The sequence below is a fragment of the Netta rufina genome (assembly GCF_964035555.1).
Source record: "Netta rufina genome assembly, chromosome: 2".
Lineage (NCBI taxonomy): Eukaryota > Metazoa > Chordata > Aves > Anseriformes > Anatidae > Netta > Netta rufina.
In genome coordinates this window covers 240,188-257,302 of record NC_140124.1, presented here as the reverse complement: position 1 = coordinate 257,302, position 17,115 = coordinate 240,188, and the positions used below count along the sequence as shown (strand labels likewise).

At 44.7% G+C, this 17,115-nt stretch overlaps 1 protein-coding gene across 2 annotated transcripts in view; it reads left to right on the top strand.

Annotated features, from left to right (window-relative positions):
- Positions 1 to 17,115, top strand: part of SMARCD3 (SWI/SNF related BAF chromatin remodeling complex subunit D3) — a 98,649-nt gene that overhangs the window by 2,715 nt on the left and 78,819 nt on the right. The gene's annotated exons all lie outside the window — the stretch shown is intronic.

Below are 17,115 nucleotides of genomic sequence, written 5' to 3'. Positions count from 1 at the left end.
CCATATTGCTTAGTCTGCCGCAGCATAGTTATGGACTTTGGACATGGCTTTTTATCTGTTGGCTGAGCTAAGGAAAGTCTGGTACAGAGAGTTACTGTTAGTAGTTTACTGATCATGACTTACATGAACCTAAGAACTGTGTTGCACTGAGTCACACCAAAGCATCCTGTCTCTGAATAGTACTAGATACGTGAAAAAAAAAAAAAAACAACAGGAAAACAAGGCAGATACTGAATGTTTTTCCAGTCAATTGGAATCAGTAGTTTGGGCTAAATAGTCTTAGAAAATCATACAAATTATTATGTCTGCTTTTTCAATGTTAAGTTATCTGCACTGGAAGGAATTGTTCCATTTTCCTGGTCTAGACTTGTCTAGCTTTATTTTCAATGCATTTACTTTTCTGTGATTATGTTTTCTGTTACTATTCTGTCCTTTTCTGTTCAACTGAATGTTCTCTTGGATTCTGAATACAAGGATGACTATAAGACCATTCACTTTGGCCTTTTCTTAAAGGTAGTGGGCACTCGAATCCAGTTTACAGCTGTTGCTGGTTAACGGTATGCCTTTTAGGAAGGCAGTTTGATAATTCCTGTCATTCAGGCTCCAAATTACAGAAGGATGAGGATACTTGGTGGAGGGGGGACCAGAAAAAAAGGTGTGTGACTGCAGGGCCTTGACAAAATAAATTGTAAGTAAAGGCAATGAGAATAATAATCTGTTAATCAGAGGAAGCTCATTTTTGATTTTCTTACTCGTGTTTGTACTTGTGGATGGTGTTGGTTCAGGGTACCTATTGAATGCAGGACAGCAAATATGGCAAAATGCTTTTTCTAACTAATGCCTAGGAAAGTTTATTTCCTTTTCAGCTCTGATTCACCATTCCATTTGTTTCCCTTCCAGTAACTGTCAAATGCTGTGTCCTCTATGATGACTAACTTGTTAGAAGCCATTGATATTAAAGTTAATGCAGAGTATACCTGCTAATTCAGTCTGACTTTCTGCAGACAGCTTGCTCCACAACCCTGTCTGAAATCAGAAGAGTGTATGTATTAAAACTCTTTTAATTGATCTTAATCTCAATTAAAGATAAGGTGTTAACTTTAAACTTCAGTACTCTTAATCACTTGGAGCTCACTTCTCTTCCAGTGTGATATTGCCACAGTGGTTTCCAGAGTACTTGAGTTAACGCCTGGAATGTGCTGATCTCCCCTTAAATTGAATAGCATTCAAGCAACTTAGCTTTTCTGGAAGGGTGGGATTGGAGGAATTGAATGGTTCTGACTTAAAAATATACAGCATTGAGAGTTCTGGCACTATACCACAGGAATTATTCAGGTTTTTAATTTATACAGAAATGTCAGAAGTGCATAGAAACAGGCAAATAACTGCAACTTTCATACTTTTTCTTCTGGCTTACAGAATTATTGTTGTGTTATCCATAACATGTTTGTAACATAGATAGTGGCTAGTAGGTCTTGTTCAGGAAGTGTTACTCAGAGGTCATCAACTGGGGTTTGCTTGATTTTCGTGAATTGACAGCCTGAGTTGCTCTTGTGAAGAGTGGGGCTGTGGTCAGTCCCTGATGCTTTGTCTCTGCCACTCCTTCACCTGCTCCTGCTCCCTGTGGGGTCCCTCCCACGGGATGCCATCCTTCCCAAACTGAGCCTGTGGGGGCTGCCCACAGGCAGCAGCTCCTCAAGCACTGCTCCTACACAGCTCAGTCCCACGGGGTCCATCCCCCAGGAGCAAACTGCTCCAGCACGGGTCCCCCACGGGTGGGCAGCAGCTCCCCCCAGCCCCCTGCTCCATGTGGGCTCCTCTCCACGGGCTGCAGCTCCGGCCCGGGGCCTGCTCCTGTGGGGGCTCTCCATGGGCTGCAGCCTCCTCCAGGCCACATCCAGCTGCTCCACCGGGGGCTCCTCCACCCATGGGGGGGCTGCAGCATGGAGATCTGCTCCGTGTGGGACCCATGGGTGCAGGGGGACAGCCTGCTCCATCAGGGGCCTCTCCCTGCACAGGCCGCAGGGGAACTGCTGCTGTGTGCCTGGAGCACCTCCTGTCCCCCTTCACTGACCTTGGTGTCTGCAGGGCTCTCTCACCCAGCTGCAGTTGTGCAGCAGTTTTTTCCCTTTCTCTGCTTTCCCAGGGGCAAACAACATTGCTCATTGGCCCAGCTCTGGGCAGCAGCGGGTCCCTTTGGAGCTATCTGGAACTGTTCCTTACCTAACATGGGGCAGCTTCTGCTTTCTCCTCACAGAGGCCACCCCTGCAGCCCCCCACTACCAAAACCTTGCCATGTAAACACACTACACTAACCACTTTTCTTTGATTCTGTAAGTATTCTGTTAGTGATGTCTGTTATATTCTGTCTGTCCTACAGGCAAGGGGTGCAGGTTCCAGCAGTGCCAGTTGTGCTTATGTAGAAGAGAGTGCCATTGTAATTGTCTGAGAGGAATGTCAATTTTATTTTATTTTATTTTGCTGTGCTCCTAGCTGGAATGTACTATGTGGCAATGCTTTGTAGGTGTTGTGGTTTAACCTGGCTGGCAGCTAAACACCACACAGCTGTTCGCTCACCCTCCCCCCTCCCTCTCTGGGACAGGGGAGAGAAACGGGTAAGTGAAGCCTGTGAGTTGAGATAAAGACAGTTTATTAAGTCAGGAAAATAATAATGACAATAATAATAATAGTACTACTACTAATAATGTGTACAAATAAGTGATGCACAATGCAATTGCTCACCACCCGCTGACCGATGCCCAGCCTATCCCTGAGCAGTCCGGCCCCCCACGCTGGCTAGCCACCCCTATATATTGTTTAGCATGACCCCAGATGGGATGGAATACCCCTGTGGCCAGTTTGGGTCAGCTGCTCTGGGGCTGTCCCCTCCCAGCTCTTGCTGCACCCCCAGCCTGCCTCCTGGCAGGACAGAGTGAGGAGCTGAAAAGTCCTTGGCTTGGTGTAAGCACTGCTCTGCAACAATTAAAACATCAGCATGTTATCAGCACTCTTCTCATCCTAAGCCAAAACACAGCACCCTACTAGCTACTAGGAGGAAAATTAACTCTGTCCTAACTGAAACCAGGACAGTAGCATAGTTTGTATGGTGACAGCTTTTGGCCGCCGGTTCTTGTTCTTGTTCTTTTTTTTTTTTTTTTACCTTCCCTATATAAATTAAAAGTCCTTCAGTACCTGAAATTTCGTGAGTGTGTTTGTACTTACACTGAATGTACTTAAACAGCACAATGGTGTCAACTCAAAACATTGTGTTTAGTTCATTAAACATGTTGCATTATTTAAGACTTTCATGGTCAACATGTTTCAGACCTCTGGATTGTTTCAACTTTTCTGTGAATTGTGCTTGACACTACTTTACCCAGTGTTCCCACATGGACTTCTCTAGTGGCAAAGGCATGTGGAGAAAATCATCCCTCTCTCCTTAGTTTCTTCTCTTCATAAATCCAAGAGTTTCTCTGTCTCTCTTTGCCACAGTAGGATAGGTAATTCGGTTTGAGTTGTTTTCCCACTGTGGTCCCTACTTCCGGTTCAGAGTTTCTGCTTTTCAAGATAAAATCTCTTGCTTTAGGGGGATGTTCTTTATCCTTTGTTCTTAGATTGTTCCTTGCATTTCAGTACACATATTATTTGAATGAATCTGTCTTAATAAGATGTTTTTTAGGTCTTGATACAATAGATCTGTCCTACACTTCAGTTTACTAGAGGTGATTTTGTATTAATTTCCCATATGCTGAATGACACTGATGAATATTGTCTGACTAATCCTTCCCTGTGGAGGTACCTTTGCTTTTAACTACATTTCCCAGCTGACACTTGCTCTTTGCTTTGTGACAGCAGATTGGGGACGTTATTGATATTTCATAGTGCTTATTAAAAAAAATAGTCCAATACGCTGCCACCTCCCTAGAACAGTCTTTCAAATATCTCATGATTAGTGCTAAGCAATAAGCTGCCCCTCACAGAAGGTTTGTGTTAGTTCTCAGTAGAGTTTGGCTTTTGTTCTGTGGGCTTTGCTTTTTGGAAACAAACAAGCAGGGACTGCCAGGAATGCCAACACTAGGTCTCCAGTATTACATGTTGGGTCCCAACTGAGTGTGGTGGAACATATGAGACATCTGCTGTTACAGCTTTTCTGTGGACTACTGGCTACTTCCTCTCTCAGTCATCCTCTAAAGTATGTGGTGGTGTGTGTCTTCTGGCTATATGGCATGTAAAGCTTTTGCTGTGTGGTCTTAGGGTCAAGAAAACTGGATGCTCCATATGTAACTGACGCATTTATACATCTTTAATGTCTCTTGGCAAGTGCCATAGGCTAACTATATGCTGCATGAAAAAGCTTATGTTGATTTTGATTTTATTGCCCCCTGTTTTTTTGGTGGTCACCTAGATCTTCTGTAACAAGGTAATGTACTCCTAGTTTTGTCTCAGTAGTAGTCTTAAATCTGTACACTTTTCTCCTCAAAAAGTGTACAGCCCTTTTTTTTTCCTGAAAAAAAAAATAATCTTTGTTCAGTTCCTCTTCATAAGATAATTATTTCATAGCTGGTTTTCTTATATTTGTATCTTTATTAATTATGCCGTATACTTTCTTGAGATGTGACCAACATTGCCTGCAATACGATAAGAGAGAATTGCTGTCTGTAATACCTTCTGTCAGGCTGTCTATAAATCCTTCACATTTAATTCTCAGTGAATGCTTCTATCAAGTACTGCAGCCATCTTTCTGTGCTGGTGTATTTAACATCATAAATCGTACACAAAGTTGTAATTAGTTGCATCCTGTCTTTTGTTCAAAGAATTAGTGTCCTGTTTGTGTCATAAGTATGCCATTGCAGAGAAGGAGTCAGAATGTCTTCTGCAGAGGCAAACAGTGCCCCACAGGTCTATTATGTTCTTATTCTATTGTCTGTTGTGCCCTTGTTCTATTAGGGTTAGAATTCTTCGAAGAATCATGTGAATAAGAGCAGGCCTGTCAGTGCATTGTCCTTAAGTCTTTTGAAAATACTCTCAGTGAGGTTTCTGAAGAACGTAAAGGCTAATAAGGGACGTATATAGTCAATAAGGAAAATTCCACATAAATAGTTAGGAAAAGTAGGAAATATAAGTGTACACAAAAGGTGAGAGCGCACCTCTCCTTGATTAAGATTATCCTGTCAAGGATATTTTCGGTGCAAAGGGGATAACAACGAAATAGGCAATGTGCTAAACCAAACCACAAAGACACAAACTGCTAGTTCAAGGGATAATGGAGACAAAGACCAAATGTCTGCAGTCACTCAATGATGAGCCATTAAGAAACTACGGGCATAACTTTGGAGAGGATTTCCCTGGACTTGGTAATTGATAATAAGGTGGAAATAAGAGGAACATCAGGGTTTGGAATATTTGAGGAGGCTTGTGGAATTATGCAAAACTTACTAGGAAATGTTTGGGGGGGGGAGAGAAGCAAAGTGAGAGGGTAGACAGAAGAGGGTATGAAAAAGGTCACTTGCATGCACACAGTAGCTGGTCAGTACGTTTTTCTGGCTGAGACCTGTGCCTGATTGTCACAGTCTATCCTATCTTTCTATTAAATCTGTTCTTAACTTTCTGTGTAATCTCTCTACCCTATGTGTGAGTTCTCTAAAGAATAGGTGCCACAAACTGGCAAGACTGACGTGAGTGTATACCAGCAACTGGAGTCAGACCCGGGGGTGCAGCCATCCCTGGACTGTGGTGTCGGCCACGGGAGAAAGTGGTTGTCTCAGTGTGAGTAGCTAGAGGGCCCATCTCTTGGGAGCATCTTCACAGATCTCAAAGACTTTGTGTCTGGAATGGCAGCTACTGTGGGGACCAGCATGAGTGAATTTGGGGCCAACAAGTGAGTCAAACTGGGAGTGTAGGCACCCCCGGGCTTTGTTTCTAGCAGCTGGAGTGAGGGGGAGTCTCAGGGCTAGCCAGAGCAGGTAAGGATCTCAAGTTCCACCACTGGGTCTGGCATGTGTTCCAAGCGCCAGCTACTGTGGGGGACTGAGGTGAGTGAAATGAGTGAGTGTCTCAGCAGCTGCAGGTCACAGCCCATGTACCAGGTGCCAGCTACAGAAGAGGAGCGTTTGTCTTTCCTAGACCTGGTGTGTGTGGCAGGGGTGGTATGTGTAATCTGCTGGCAGATCTCAAGCAAACTGAGGACTTGTCAGTAGATAGGTGGTCCAGTGTCTGGGCAGGCCTATGAGATGAACAGAGGGCTTGTACTGTACTTGGGGTCCGCAAGTGTGGGGCGCTATATTGGGCAAAATCGGCAGGCTTTGTAGGAGTGACTCTATAGGAGAAAGTCACAGATTGCCCTGTGCTGGTCATAGCTGCTTCCAGCCAGCTGAGCAATGTACAAAATGGATCCACCACACACCGAAACTAGAACCAATCAGAGGAGCACAGGACACCTCTCTGAAAATATTTAAGAAAGGGCAGTAGTTGCCAGGCACAAGGGGAGACACCCAAGCAGAGGCAGGAGAGATGCTGGAAGAAAGATGCCCAAGCAGGGACAAGCAGTGTTGCTGGAGCAGAGCAAGAGAAGTGCAAGAGCAGAAAAGATATCCAAGAAGGGTGAGGAAACACCAGAGCAGAATGGGAGAGACACCTGAGGAAACGGAAGGTGTACAAGAGGAGTTGCTTGATTAGGAGTGAGGACACAAAAGGAGAAGGTGTACCTGTAAGGCACTATGGCCCATTGAAGAACCAATGATGAATAAGAAGCAAAAGAGCTGAAAAAAGAAAAGGAACCCCTATGCATTGACCCCCATCTCCTGCACTTCCTGCTGCCTCACCAAAGGGACTGAATGTGACATCTGGCAGGGGGATTGGAAACTGAAAAGTGGGAAGGGGAAACATCCAGAGTGAGACTAAAGTGTTTTCCCTATGTGTTATCTTTATTCCTCAGTACTAGAATCAGTAATTAAAGGTTTGTTAGTTGCCACTAAATTAAATTAAGCAAAATTCCATGACTGGAGGCTTTTTTTGCCTCTTGTTGCGGTTTAACCCAGGCAGGCAGCTGAATACCACACAGCTGCTCACTCACTGCCCTATAGTGGGATAGGAAAAGAATCAGAAAGGTAGAAGTGCAAAATCTTGTGGGTTGAGATAAAGGCAGTTTAACTGGTAAAGCAAAAGCTGCTTGCAAGCAAAGCAAACCAAGGAATTCCTTCCCTGCCTCCCATCAGCAGGCAGGTGTTCAGCCACGTCCAGGAAAGCAGGGCTCGTCGTGTGTTACGGTTTCTTGGGAAGACAAACGCCATCACTCCGAAAGTCCCCCATTCATCCTTCTTTGTTCCAGATCTTATTGCATGATGCGTATGGGCAGCTTTGGGTTAGGTCTCCCAGCTGTGTCCCCCCCAGGTCTCGGTACACCCCTAGCCAGCTCAACAACAAGGCAGCATGAGAAGCAGAAATGTCCTTGGCTCTGTGAGAGCACTGCTCAGCAGCAACCAAGATGTCAGTGTGTCATCACTACTAGTGTCACCAGAAGTCCAAAATGCAGCATCAAATGAGCCTCTATGAAGAAAATTAGCTATCCCAGCCAAAATCAGAACACTTGCCACGGGTGTCTGTGAGATGGGTGTATGACTACCTGCATCTTTTTGCTAGCAAAGTAAAAGCAGGACTGGCTGGCAAGCTGGAGACCCATGGAGTGGGTATGAGGTTGATATCCAGGTATCCAGGCTGGGGTATCAGGTGGGCAGAAGGGGTGTGTGATACTCGAGGGATCCATGAATGTTTATGGGCTTTTGAATCTAAAGAGTGGCAGCATGTATGCTTTCAGTAGTTAACGTCAATCCTGGTAAGCTGGAGAGGAGGACTTGGCTGCCTGGTACTTATGTTTTGTGTGAGAACTGGCATGTGGGTACTGCTGAAGGCACAACAGTCTTCAGACGCCTTCTCAGTGTAACTGCTGTGTCAGCGTTCTCCACGTCTGAGTGTGTGCATGCAAACTCGGATTCATTAGTGACTGAGCCTGCAAATGGGAAAACAGCAGCTGTGTCCACTGGCCTGGAGCAGAGACCGCGGAGTCTTCAGGCACACTGGGCTGGAATCTCTGGGCTCTGGCACTGCTTGAGGGGTGGTTGCTCGTTGGCTGCATCCCTTAGCAGGAAACAGGAGTACGGATAACTGTTCAGTTTTTGTGACAGAAGGACTACCATTTTGGTCCCCTGTTGGTGGCCAGTGTATTATATAAATGATTTCTAAAGAGGTAAATAACATAGCAATAAAATTAGCTGATGATGTGGCATTATTCAGTGTAGTAGAACCTAAACCTGTTTCTTAAGAACTTTGGACAAGTTTGAAAAAACCTTGATGATAATATGTCAGAATGAACATTGATCTTATCAATGTTTACATGTATCTTAAGTGTGGGAGACAGAGGGATTTGGCCAACCTCTTTTCAGTGGTTTGTGGGAACAGGACAAGGGGCATTGGCCACAAAATGGAGCACAGGAAGTTCCGCACCAACATGTGAAAGAACTTCTCCACAGTGAGGGTGATGGAGCACTGGAACAGGCTGCCCAGGGAGGTCGTGGGGTCTCCTTCTCTGGAGATATTCAAGGTCTGTCTGGACTCCCACCGGGGCAACCTGCTCTAGGGAAACTGCTTTGGCAGGGGGTTGGACTCGATGATCTCTCGAGGTCCCTTCCAACCCCTACAATTCTGTGATTCTGTGAACCGAATGTTGATGAGTTTATATGTAAAGTGTGTAAAGAAAATAAGTCTGCTAATGTAGCCATGTTGTTGTCCAAACTATCTGCTTTGTCTCGGGAAAGAGATCTTAGCATCTTTATAGATCTCCACAAATATCAATTTAATGTTAGCCATTAAAATGGAAAATCCAATGTTAGATATTATAGGAAAAGAATCAACAAAACTGATTTTTTTATTATAAAGCTATGAAACTCCATGGCTTACCTATATGGTGAATGCAGTTCTATATCCCTTAAGATTTATTAAGTAGTAGAAATCGTAGAATTCTAGAAAAGGTGATGAGGATAGTGAGAAGTTGGGAGATTCCATCAGAGGAGGTATGTGAGAATTCTTTAGAAAAAAAGACAAAGACAAGTATGCTAGAGACCTATAAAGCCATCGGGGGGGGAAAGCAAGTTGCTCTTTATAGAATATATGGACATTTCATGAAATTATCAGGCAAGAGGCTTAAAACAAACACAAAGGCATATTTTTCATGTCATGCCAAATTAGATCATGGCATTTATTACTAAAAGATGTTTTAACTCTATACTATAGTTGAATTTAAACAAAGGTGTTAGACAAGTCCATTGCTGGCTGTTAGACATGGTAGTCCAAGCTCAGGAAGTTAATAAACTATAACAGTTAGAAAAAGGAAGGTCATACAAGAGGAATAGGTATGTCTTGTTTCTTGCAATAGTAGTAGTATTGTGGCTATGATGCTCTATCCATATATTCAAAAGGCAAAGGTTTTAATGCAGTGGAGTACGGTTATTTGAATATCTGATGAATATTTATTTGAATCTCTGATGTAGTTGCAGAAAAGGCCAGTCACAAGGGGTGTCCCTCAGGGGTCAGTCTTGGGACCTGTGCTCTTCAACATCTTTATCAATGATATAGATGACAGAATCAAGCGCACCCTCAGCAAGTTTGCAGATGACACCAAGCTGAGTGGTGCAGTTGATAAAACAGAGGGAAGCGACGCCATCCAGGGGGGCCTGGACAGGCTGGAGAATTGGGCCCATGAGAACCTGATGAGGTTCAACAAGGCCAAGTGCAAGGTGTTGCAATTGGGCTGGGGCACTCCCAGGTATTTTTACAGACTGGGCAAAGAAGAACTTGAGAGCAGCTCTACAGAGTAGGACTTGGGGGTCCTGATGGACGAGAAGCTGGACATGAGCTGGCAGTGTGCACTTGCAGCCTCAAGGCCAACTGCGTCCTGGGCTGCATCAAAAAAGGGGAGGCCAGCAGGGAGAGGGAGGGGATTGTCCCCCTCCACTCTGCTCTTGTGAGACCCCACCTGGAGCACTGCGTGCAAGCCTGGGGCCCCCAGCGCAAGAAGGATGTGGAGCTCTCGGAACAGGTCCAGAGGAGGGCCACACAGATGATCAGAGGGCTGGAGCACCTCTCCTATGAAGAAAGGTTGAGGGAACTGGGCTTGTTTAGCTTGGAGAAGAGAAGGCTCCAGGGAGACCTCATTGTGGCCTTCCAGTACTTGAAGGGAGCATATAAACAGGAGGGGGAACGCCTGTTTACATGTGTTGGTAGTGGTAGGACAAGGGGGAATGGTTTTAAATTAAGACGGGAGATCTAGGTTAGAAATCAGGAGAAAGTTTTTCACTTGGAAGGTGGTGAGGCGCTGAAACAGGTTGCCCAGAGAGGTTGTGGATGCCCCATCACTGGAGGTGTTCAAGGCCAGGCTGGATGCGGGTCTGGGCAGCCTGCTCTAGTTAGTGGTTGACAGCCCTGCCCAGAGCAGGGGGGTTGAAACCAGATGATCTTTAAGGTTCTTTTCAACCCAGGCCATTCTACGATTCTATGAAAATAAATTTATTATTATTTTATTTATTATAGTCTTTCTTGAGCATCTGGTACTAATTATTGGCTAAGTGGACGTTTGGTCTGAGATCTGATGCCAGAAATGTGTATTTTTCCACAGTCTTCATTAAAAATACAAGGACAGTAAGTGATAAATACTTCTTTTATTCCAAATGTCAGTCCTTGTTAAGCAGCTTTGAAGAAAATAAAGCGTTTAAACAGTATAGCTGTAACTCCCCCCATCTTTGAGTGTGTGGTTTCTTTAGTGTATTAGCTCTCGGAACTTACATAGTTTTCCCATACCTGTGCAAGTCGTCTGGACTGATTTAAAACTGAATATAAAAATACTTTGGTTCTGTTTATGGAGTGTACTTTAGATGGGAAGAGGAGTGAAGTTAGAACTTTTTTTGGGAAATCAATTTTCACCAAAATAAGGCAAAACTTCAAAAGCCTGATTGTGTTTTTCTTAGCAAGTTGTGCTGTGGGTGTTCTGTCTGATGTGGATAGTTGGGGTGTCTGGAAGCGGTTGGTAAGATTAGGGTTTTCTTTGAGTTTCTTACAAGTATGAAGGTGCTTTGGAGGGAAGCAGAACAGAGATGTCTCAGATTATATCATCTATTAGGCCTGGATCATAGAATCACCGAATGGTTTGGGTTGAAAATGAACTCGAAGCCCTTCTAGTTCCACCTCCCCTGCCATGCACAGGCACCTCCCACCAGCCCAGGCTGCCCCCAGCCCCTTGGGCACTGCCAGCAATGGGGCATCCACAGCTCCTGGGGGCAGCCTCCTGCAGTGCCTCACTGCCCTCAATATGATGAATATCTTCCAAACATCTAATCTAAATATACCCTCTTTTACCTTAAAGCCGTCACCCCGTGTCCTATCCCTACACCCCCTGCCCAAGAGTCCCTCCCCAGCCCTCCTGCAGGCCCTGAAGGCCGCTGTGAGGTCTCCCCACAGCCTTCTCCTTTCCAGGCTGAGCAACCCCAACCCCCTCAGCCTCTCCTCACAGCAGAGCTGCTCCAGCCTCCGAGCATCCTCGAGCATCCTCGTGTCCTCCTCTGGACTCGCCCCAGCAGCTCCACGTCCCGGTGCTGGGGCCCCAGAAGGAAGGCAGTGCCCAGGGAGGGTCTCATGAGAGCCTGCTGGTTGAGCTGATGCTGGTGCAGCCCAGGGCATGCTTGGTTTTGTGGGCTGTGAGGTCACAGTGCCCGCTCCGTGTAATACTGAGAAAACTCACTCTTACTGAAGGGCTGGCACTGAGCTAGCAACATGTAGCAATCTTGCTGTTGTTCTTTTCCTGATTATGCTACGTTAACACAAATAAGTTTATTTCAAATGCCTACAAACACAGCTAGTTACAAGTGAATCTTATTGTGAATTTTCTTCACCTTTCCTGCTTCCTTCTTTGTAAAATTGTTTTCAACTGCTCTGCTTTCTTCTTTGAAAACGTTTAAGTTATAGTCTCACATAATTCAGCTTTATTGCTAAATTCCATTTAATAAGCTCCCAATCTGTCCTGGCTGCTTATTCCTGTTTCTTGTAGTAGTTTTTCTCCCCTCACTGTTTTGCTGTAGCAACTTGTGGGACCTGTAAATGAGGTTAAGACTGGTTCTCAACCTGAGCAGTATTCTCCCATCACTGTACTTCTCTGTTACCTCTAACTTGTGAAAAAAATATTGAAACATGAGGAGAACAAGGGATGTGTAGCCCAGCTAAAATAAGTGAGGCAGTGTTCTTCAGCTAGTGCTGCTTTTGACCTAATCATTGTTCATGGAGTCTGCTCAGCAGTTTTTTTATCACGGCAACTAATTGAAGAGTAGCAGCTTACAAACACCAGTAATTGTACATTTCAGTACTGTACATTTCAGTACTTGTTAAATAGCTGTTACTCAAAACGCTTTTTATTTTATTCTGTGATTTCTCGGTTTAAATTCTGTCACCCTGCATTACTAGTACATAAAGAAGACATGGTTTATTTGATTAACTGTCTATGTCTATATCTGAACTAGTCCTCATAAGTTTCCTTTACAGTGAGTAGAGAATTATAACATTTTCGTGATGATTGCTCATATTTTTAGGATTTATGTGTGCATGAAAGGCATGTTACTTCAGGTCAGTGAAAGAGCATATGCAGAAGTACTACAATCCATGTTTGTATACTTATATATTGAATCACAGAATATCTGAGTTGGAAGAGACTGACAATGATCATCAAGTCCAACTTCTGGGTCTCAAAAGGACCACCCAAAAAATCAGACTATGTGTCTGAGAGCGTTGTCCAAACACTTCTTGAACTCAGGCAGGCTCGGTGCCATGACCACTTCCCTAGGGAGCCTGTTCCAGTGCCTGACCACCTTCTCAGTGACGAACATTTTCCTGATAGCCGGTCTGAACCTTCCTGTCACAGCTTGAAGCTGATCTCTTGGGTCCTGTTGCTGGTCCCCAGAGAGCAGAGCTCAGCACCTGCCTCTCTTCTCCCCCTTGGGAGGAAGTTGTAGACTGTGATGGGGTCTCCCCTCATCTCTTCTCCACGCTGAACAATCCAAGCAATTTCAGCCGCTCCTCATATGTCTTCCCCTCTAGACCCTTTACCACTTTTATTGCCCTCCTTCGGACACTCTCTAACAGTTTTATATAATTGTTATACTGTGGTACTCAGAACTGCACACAGTACTTGAGGTGAGGCTGCACCAGCGCAGAGCAGAGCAGAACAATCGCTTCCTTTGACCAGCTAGCAATGCTGTCCTTGATGCACCCCAGGATACGGTTGGCCCTTCTGGCCACCAAGGCACGCTGCTGGCTCATGCTCAGCTTGCTGTCGATCAAAATCCCCAGATCCCTTTCTTCTGGCTGCTCTCCAGCATCTCATTCCCCAGTCTGTATGACCAGGGTTGCCCCTTTCCAGGTGCAGAATCTGACATTTGCTGTTGTTAAACTTTATGTTGTTGGCGATTGCACGGCTCTCTAATTTGTCCAGATCTCTCTGCAAGGCCTCACCACCCTCGATGGAGTCAACAGCTCCATCCAATTTGGTATCGTCCATGAATTTGCTTAAAAAACTTTCAAGTCCTTCATCCAAATCATTTATGAAAACATTGAGGAGGACTGGTCCTAAAATGGAGCCCTGGGGAACCCCACTAGTGACAGGTCACCAGCCTGATGTAACCCCATTTAGAAGAATGCTCAGGGCCCAAACTGCCAGCTAATTGCTCATCCATCTTATTATACTTTTATCTAACTGTATTCTTGTCATTTTGTCCAGAAGAATACTGTGAGAGACAGTATTGAAAGCTTTACTGAAATTCAAAAAGATTATAACAACAGCTGGCTTCCCTTGATCAACTAGATGGATGCAGGAGCTGAAGGCATCTTCAGCAAGTTTGGTGATGATACTAAACTGGGAGGTGCTGTTGACTCTCTCAAGAACAAGAGGCCTTTCAGAGGGATCTAGGTAGACTGGAGCATTGGGCAGTCAGCAGCAGCATGAAATTCAGCAAGGGTAAATGCTAGGTTCTGCACCTCGGATGGAGTGACATTCCAGTGTTATGTATAAGTACCACCTCATGACAACACTCTGCAGATTTGCATTTTGTTGGAGCTTTCACTTATTTTACCCTCTATTCTGCATTACTTCTGTTTTTTATCTTTCTTTGTAAAGCCAGTGGCAGTGGTAAGATTTCTTAGATATCACAGGCTCAGGTAATTCTCCTTCTGAGGCTCAAAACTCCCTTTGAAGAATTCTACTGCTTTGTTTACTCAACAAAATCCTCAGGGGCTGTGCAGTGCAGGGGTGGATGTATTTCTTGACTGGTTTAAGCACTTGTGACAGACTATGTGAACTGGTGTTGGAGCTGTGCAGGCACTGAGGTTACAGAGTAGAGTCTTTGGATGCAGGTGTAAATATATGGAAGGAGATGTAAGATGACATAATTAATGCAGTGATGAATACTGGGGAGGAGGGGGAATGATTTTAAACTGAAAGAGGATAGATTTAGATTAGATGTTAGGAAGAAATTCTTCACTGTAAGGGTGAAGCACAGACTGCCCTGAGAAGCTGTGGATACCCCATCCCTGGAGGTGTTCAAGGCTATGTTGGTTGGGGCCTTGGCCAACCTGATCTAGTGGGTGGCATCCCTGCCCATGTCACGGGGGTTAGAACTAGGTGGTCTTTAAGGTCCCTTCCAACCTGAGCCATTCTATGAATGTGGACTCTTTACAGTTGATGTATACATTAGGTTCCTTTTAACACCTGTAGTTTTTAGTGTGGCAATATACATGTAGTCAGAAACAAAGACGAGTTTGTATCGTTGCAAATGGCCTTTGGGATTGTGGTAGTGAAGGAATTAAATAGTCCAAGAAGGATGCCATTCTAGAGACTTTATTACATTTTACTGTAATAAAGGTTCAGCTTCAAGTAGTTGTACTTCAAAAAGACTGTTGGAATATGGAAATGTGTTCAGAAGAGACATATAAAGAGATTAAAGGTGTAGTTAAAACTGTTTTAGATTGCGTCCTTGTGGTCACTCACTGTATTTAGTTTACCCGTCAGAGTTTGATAGAGGGATTTTGTCCTGATCTTGAAGAATCTAAATGAGGAAGATAGCAATGTCATTTTATCCGAGGGCATGGATTCCTAGTCTGATATATGTAGCACATAGTAATTAACTTGCAGGATAAATCTGCTCCTACCTAAACCTTCCCCTGCACCTGAAAGATCAGGAAGATTACTTGGGGTCCTATGTCATTCACCCTTGCCCCCAGTACCCTAGTCCCTCTTGATTTGTTCCATGACTCCTTAGGCAGTGTTGTTATTTGCCATGTGGATGAGCAGCAAGGGGTGATGGTTCAAGGCCTGGACAAGCCTCAGTGGTGTCCCTGCAACATCCTGGATCAAGGTCTGTAGTTAACAAACCTCGTGTGACAGCACGATTGGCAGATGATTGCAGAAATGTGTCCAACAATTGTCATGCGCCTTTTTCTCTGGGTGATAATGCATGGTCCAGCACAGGTGGCTCTGAAATCTTCCTTAGAACGTGGAACTTGTTCCCCTTGACTGTTAGGGCAATACACTGGTTCTGTAAATTTGGATATACAGGTGGAGAAGGCGCCCTTCTGCTGACAGAAATCCCAAGTTTCAAGGCTCCCCCAGTATGGGAGACTCCATCCATTGCTTCTTTGAACAATAGTCTCCAGCTGTTCCTCTTTCCCTGCATCAGATGAGCAAGGGCTCACTATTTCCATATCAGTTGCCACTCCCTCCCCAGACTGCTAATTCTCAACTGCCAGGCTACCATATTTTGTTTGATTGGCTTTTTGTTTGTTTTTCTTCCTAAATGGACGGGGTAAAATTTGTATGAGGGAGGAAGGAGTCTCAAAAGAGAATCTGTGGCAGTCAGGTGGACACTTCTTGCCTGCAGCCCCTTTTGCTCCTCCACAGAAGCTTGAGAAATGTTCCGCTAAGCTTGCGGTGCTGCTCCTGCCTTGTTGCAGTGCAGATCCTCCCTCCGCTCAAATCCTGCACTGCAGAATTTTGCATCAGTTAACTGCTAAAGGCTGCCACACAGGGGCAGTAGGAAACTGCATGGGGCACTCCGTCTGTGCTGACCATGGCTTCACTTGACTGACTGCAAGCTCTGAAGCGTTTTAGTAATCAGTCTCTTTGTCTGTGCACTACCATCCAGCGCTACTGCCCTCCTGAGGCCTCAAGTGTACAGAGAGCCCTTTGATTTTTACAAACATGTTTTCCATGTAAAAATAGCAGAAGTGGTGGAATATGGAGGAGAGATGAACGCTGGAATTGCCACACAGCTTTTCTTTAAGTACAGATCCATACCAAAGGAAACCCCTGGAGAGAAAGGAATTGTTTCTACTGCATGTTAGGTCAGTGAAAGTGAATCCAAAAAATTGCCAGAACAATAGCAGGAAAGACTTCCAGGCATATGGAGGTGTTTAATTTGGCAATGCTACTTTAAAATGTTGGTATCAAAGCCAGTTATTGGAAATAATCTGTTGCATTATATCAAAGTGCTTAAAGCAGGTTCTGAAAAATAGGAGCAGGGAGAATGATGGACATGTTTAACTGGGAGGGAGGTGCTTGTGCCTATGCAAAACTCCTTATGATCTTAAGATGCTGAAATGCTTTGGGGACAATGTTCACCAGTCTGAAAAAGCAGAGACTGTGTCTCCTCGGCAACAGGAAAGGCATGCATCTGTTCCCATGGAAATACTCTGCGAAGGCTTTACAGGGAAGATTCTGTTCAGAGCTCAACAGCGCAGGCTCCAGGCTTCTTGTTGACTGTACCTGAAACGGAGGCTGTCTGCACTAGGTGCTCTGATCCTGCAGCTGACAGAGTGAGCTATGAATAGTGTGGCACTGTACCTGGCTCCCTGTGTAAAACAAGGCAATTGTGCGCTGTTGTTCCCATCCAAGGAGTTTCTTCCTCAGTCACAAATTGCCACTACTTAAGACTTGTTTGCAACTTTTCATAAGAAAAGTAGCTGAAGAGGCATCAGAATTTCCTAGTACTAATTCTTTCAAAAGAGTAGACAGACAAATATGAAAAAAAC